Source organism: Rousettus aegyptiacus, unplaced genomic scaffold (assembly GCF_014176215.1).
Source record: "Rousettus aegyptiacus isolate mRouAeg1 unplaced genomic scaffold, mRouAeg1.p scaffold_m13_p_5, whole genome shotgun sequence".
NCBI classification, from domain to species: domain Eukaryota; kingdom Metazoa; phylum Chordata; class Mammalia; order Chiroptera; family Pteropodidae; genus Rousettus; species Rousettus aegyptiacus.
In genome coordinates this window covers 6970201-6976200 of record NW_023416308.1, presented here as the reverse complement: position 1 = coordinate 6976200, position 6000 = coordinate 6970201, and the positions used below count along the sequence as shown (strand labels likewise).

General features: G+C 49.5%; 1 pseudogene; it reads left to right on the top strand.

Moving 5' to 3' along the window:
* The first annotated feature begins 3314 nt into the window (after nucleotides 1-3314).
* LOC118603361 lies at nucleotides 3315-3433 on the top strand (annotated as a pseudogene).
* The last annotated feature ends 2567 nt before the right edge of the window (nucleotides 3434-6000 follow it).

Below are 6000 nucleotides of genomic sequence, written 5' to 3'. Positions count from 1 at the left end.
GGTGACTTCAACGAGCAGAGGTGCGTGCACCCACCGATTTGCACGCACCGATTTGCACCAGACTAGCGGGATGCGTGAGGAACGAACCTTCAGCGTCTAAACCACGAGCTCGTCAGACTATTTGTTACAGCAACAGGACCTAGCCCATTCTGACTGATACAATCCAGTTAGCCCTTTCCTGACAGCTGCATTATTAAAAGCAAAATTGAGGCTTATTCCCCAATTGACCTTGAACCTCAACACCACTGCTGAAGGAACGCTCAGCTCTGGACCCACCACGGCCATTAACCCTCCTGTGCCCCCCAAAACGTCAAGCCACGCCTAGACTGTGATCTAGCACATTGTCCTCCCAGAGCCCTTGTTTGGGAAATGAAGACCTGGGCCTCACCAGCCAAGACTTACAGAAAGAATTCCAGCCTTTCATCGAACGTCTCCCTCCCTCCCTGCCTGTGCCAAACGCCTGCCAAACATTACACAATCTGGCTCAAGTCCAGAAACGTATTAGTGGTAACACTTTTAAAAACCCACATCAACAAACAAGACACCCTCTTTCCAAATAAGAGAGACATATTGCTCCTGCAAAGAGCCACATTGCTAATTATGCAAACACTCTCCCCGTTCGCTAACAGCAGTAAGATCTTTGAAATACAGTTCACATTTTTTTGGTTTTAAGAAAACTAGGAAAATAATTACGAGGTTCTAAATTATCTGCTAAACAAAATTGTTCTTCAGTAAACTGTTGAGTTTCTTTTCTTTCGTTTTTTTTTTTTTTTTTTTTTTTTTTTTGTCGGCTTCAAGTGTTGTTTAGGGGCTGAAACTACATTCCGTACTAATTGTGTAATTTGTATGACATTTGTTATTTCCTTGTTTCAAAAAAAAAAAATAGGAAAACAATAATAACAAAACTAATAATAGAAAAATGCTCTGGTCTTTGAATTTCTCAGGAGGCTCTTGGGTCTATGGGTGAATTGGGTGCCGGTTGGTGTCTGGTTCCCTAGAACAGAGAATTTGAGAGGCTGGGGTGACAATTTGACCTTTGAGTGAGACTCACAGTGTACTGGGAAGGCTCGATAAAGGCCTTAGGTCTTGACCCCTGACCTCGATACCACTGCTGAAGGAATGGCAGCTCTGGACCTGCCCAAGGCCAGCACTGCCCTCTAGTCTTCTGATCGCTGCGTGTCGTTTTATAAATGATACTTCTGCGTGCTTTCCTTTTAAAACAAATGTATAACGAGGTTAAAAAAAAAAATCGTTCACAATGCCACCACCCAGCACTTGTCATTGTTAACAGTTTGGTAAAGATCCATGCAGAATTTAGAACGAATAGTAAAGGGTCCATTCGAGTACGTTTACTGAGCGCAGGCACCACGGTTGCAGCTCTGTGTCCTGGGGTCACTGTTGACAGAGCCACAATGTCATGGTCACACCCGCCACGTTGTCACACCTGCTACTTCCTTTCCCTGTCTGTAGAATGGGGACAGTGATAACGGCTGTCCCATAGGGTTGTGGCGAGGGCTTCACAAGCTGATGCTCATAAGGCGTGCTGGCGGACAGACGCTGAGATGACCCAGCTTCCTTGGGGTCACACTCTCCTGTGGAGTGTGGGCGGGACCTATGACTTGCTTCTAACCAATAGACTACGGCCGAGGTGGTAGACGTCACTTCTGTGATTACATAACGTAAGATGGTAACTTGCACCTTGCCAGCCTACTTGCCCCCTTGCTGGTTCTGATGACGTCAGCTACCATGCTGTCAGCTGCCCTCTGAGTGGCCCCCACGACAGGGAACTGTGGGCAGCACCACTGAGGCCCTCATTCCAACAGCCCGCAAGGAACGGGCTCCTGCCAACAGCCACGTACATGAGCTTGGAAGCCGATCTTCCCCAGATGGTCTCCAGGTGATACCTCAGCACCAGCTGGCACCTTGATTGCGGCCTTGTAAGAGACTGACCCAGTAAGCCACACGCGGACCCCTGTCCCCCAGAACTGTGAGATAGCACATGGGTATTGATCGAAGCCACTAAGTGCGTTTGTATGTAGCCACAGATAACTGATCCAAGTACTAAGCCTGGCACGCGGTGAGCGCTTACGGAGGGTATTACCTCCGTTGACATCTCCACTTCACCCTGACACAGGAGTGGAAATCCAGCTGCTTGCAGAACCTGAGCTCCCTCAGAGTGTGAGATACAGCTGAAGATCTCTCCAATTTTTAGCAATCACTTGGCAAATGCACACTGGTAACTATGGGCCAGGCTCTGTGCTAGCAGCGGGAACACTGTTGCAAATAAGCCCACCGTGGTTCTAGTGAAGAGACAGACGCAGAATTAAAATGACACAAATGATTGTATAGTTTCAAATGCCCGTAGGATACAGAGGTTTACACATGTACAGATAAAGCAATAGTAGCTACTTAGTGCTGAGTACCTAAGAACGGCCAGGCACGAAGCAGTACTCAGCACTGAGCACCTAAGAAGTATGAAGTTTACACACAGCATCTCAATTGCCAGAGAAGCCTTTGGCTTCAGTATCGCCATCCAATGCACAGGGAAATGCAGACCTGGGGAAGTTACAAGAGCAAGGTTTACAGAGCCAGGATTCAAGCCCACTCTACCTCCAAACTCCGTGTTCTCTCCATCATACTTTCTGCCTCTCTTCTTCTGCCTGTGTTAATCATCTGGGTCAGATCCTCTGCGTTTTCCTTGCTATCAAACTGATCCATCAAAGACTGAGAGCACTGTGTTAAGAGTGTCTCACTCCACTGATGTGGGTGACAACCTAGCCTAGGGACTGGCCCCTCCTCTGGATAGCACTAGGGAAAGCTGCCTTGGCCCCCAAAGAATGAGAATGCACTGTCCCCATGAAGATGGCCTCTGGGGACCCTGAGGGCCTTGGGAGTCTTTAGATCAGTGGTTCACAACTGGGGGTGATATTTTCTTCTGGGATGGGAGGGGGGCATTTGGCAATGTCTGAGGACGTTTTTGGTTGTCACGGCTAAGGATGATGACACTACTGGCGTCCGGGATGTTGGAGCAGGGACACTGTGAAATGATCTACAACACGCGGGACAGTCCCCGCCACAAAGAATTGCCTGGTGCGAGGTCGAGCAGCCCTGTTTTAGATGAAGGGCCAGCCCCTGTGGGGTTGTGTGCCGGGGGAGAAGGGGCAGAGAGAACTCGGGGATGAAAAAGTACCGATCTTTTGGGTTCTTACTCTGGGTCGCCAAAAGGCAGTCGTGTCCATTTAATGAGAATCAGGAAGCGAGCCCTTTCTTCTGAGCTTAAGAGTCTAGCTCTTAGGTTATAAAAAATGGAGGTAGTCTATGGCCATGCCACCCTGAACAAGCCCAATCCCGTCTGATCTCGGAAGCTAAGCAGGATCAGGCCTGGTTAGTACTTGGATGGGAGACCACCTAGGAAGACCAGGTGCTGTAGGTGTAAAAAAATTAAAAAATTAGGGATCTTAAGCCGACAAAGTCAAGGTCCTTGCAATCTGTGGGATTAACCAAGGGTTGCATTGCCTAAGATATAAATAAATAAACAAATAAAAATAAATTTTTTAAAAAACGGAGGCGTGGTGAATGGGGGTTTGTAATGTCCACGGGTTTTAAATGTTTCATTCACACCGGTGCCACCAAAGTCCCCGCTCTGCCTACCATTGATGACAACGCCACCTCTAAGAGGCCAGAGATCCTCCTCCCCTGCAGTGATTGACAGCAGGACTCCGGGCCCAGTTCCTGCGCTGAGAGGCGTGATTTCTAGGGCCCTGCTTCAGCTACGTCAGAGGAGGAGCCGTCTTCTTGGTGAAGCGTTTTAAGTGCTGAGTAACTTGGTTCATTGGTAGTAATCCGGAAATTTGTCGAGTTCTTCCTACGTGCCCTGAGCACTTCACCTCTTCGATCCACATAACTGCATTTTGAGGTGGCAATCGGCGTTATGCCCACTTTACAGATACGTAAATGGAGGCACAGGGGAGTTCTGCAACCTGCTTGAGGTCACCCAGCCAGGAAGTGGCACAACCTGAACTTGAACTTAGTCCGGCTGTCTCCAGAGCCCACACCCCAGGGCCCTGCACCCAATCACTCCCGTAATTGTTATTTACCAGTGAGTTTTGGCTCTGTGTTTAGACGTGCGAGACCTCAATTGAGAATGTCACGTGAAGGAAATGGATCTGTAATTGACTGGGGGATATTTGGTTTTCAGAGCTGCTACTCGTTCAGACTCCTCTTCGCACGCCCATCTCTCCGAAGTGGCGAGGAGTGATTGTCCCTCCGCAGAGTATTTGCATCGCTATTCGCCCGATGGTACTTCGACGAAATGAAGTCTGAAGTGTCCCTGTTCTGACTCTCACGTATCCCCTCTTGATATCCTTGTTTGTCCCTTATTATTTAGTTTCGAGATCGTGAGTGCCTCCATCTTTTTCTTCATCTACCTTGGAACAGCCATTGGCCCACGGCAACGTCATCCGCCACATCACTCACGCTATGAACGGATCGAAGAATCAGCCTTCGCAGACCCCAAAACCAGGGGGCAAGATGTTCAAAATGTGCGGCCCGTGGGCCTAAATTCCCCGCCCAACCCCCACCCCCCACCCCCACGCCCGGAAATTCCAACTCCATACGTGGCTTAGTGTCAGGGAGTGAAGAATTTCGATCCTTTGTCCCACTCAGCGAAAGAGACTTTGATTGGCAGGGCCAGAGCTGGATGAGAGGAAGGCAGTTCTTAAATCAGTGTCTTCGTGCCAGAGCATGTGAATACATAATCTCCCGCGTGTGTCGGCATCCACAATACATCACCATCCATAATCGTAATATGGCGTCGTATATCACCTGCTCGTAATAAATAGCATATCATCTGCTCATAATATTTTATCATATAATATCATGACATCTGCTCACAACATCATATATTATGTGATCGACACTCAGCAGCATTTCCCCGCCCCCCCCCCCCCCAGAAGGAGATCCTCAGATATATTTGTTTGGGGGGAAAAAAAAAATGTAAGTGCCGCTAACTTTTGTTGGGAAGTGTGGAGTTTTCCACAACTGCTGGAGGCCGCCTTGAATGCGTTTGAAGGACTCCAATCCAGCGTCGCCTGAAGCTCCTCATCCGGGACACGGAGCCTCGGCTGGACAAACAGAAAGGCCGTTTGCCTTCGTATGCTCAAATCCTGTGAAACTGTGTACGCGTATCACTGACCTCGTGTGGACGTTTTAACACATGGCCCTAAAATTCCTTGACGCCTCCCCATTGAGCAGGAGCCATCTTATCTTTTCTTTTCGGTCTGCGTGGGCATCTGACTATCTCAACCAATCGACTCTGGCAGAGGCGATGCTGTGTGACTTCCCAGACTCGGTCGTGAAAGGCCAAGCCGTCAGCCGCCATGTATGAGAGAAGTCTGACTACCCTGAGACCCCCATGCTGGGAGGCGGCCAGTCACCCAAGGGGGCCACGGACAGATATTCCTGTTGACACATCTCCCCTCTGATCACCCCAGGCCAGGCTCCAGACGTATGCGTACAGAGAGACTTCCAGAAGATTCTAGCCCTCAGCTCCTGTGTTTTCTCCGGCCTTCGAGTGTGCCCAGCCGAGGTTCCAGACAGTATAGAGGAGACACAAGCCCCGCCTACCGCGCCCCGTCTGAATGTCTGTCCCTCAGAATTAAAGTTTAAAAAGAGCTGCCCAATGAGATGCTCAGATTAAGTGTTTCTAAGGAGAAGGGAGACAGTTCCCCCCCGGGGTCTGTAGGCGAAGCGCAGCTCGAAATGGCAAACATGCAAGACGCAGACTTTGCCAAATGTCCCTCAGGGGTCAGATCGCCCTTGGTAGTGAACCACTATTCTGTCCTACAAATCAAAGACTGATAACGCCCTGGTTCAGACCACGCCCCTCCTCCCTTCGCCTGGGTGGATCGGGCATCTGTCAGTTAACACCTTCTCCTCCTGGGGTCTGTGTGTGCCCCGGTGTGAACTGCTGGGTGAGCGTGTGTGTGTGTGTGTGTGTGT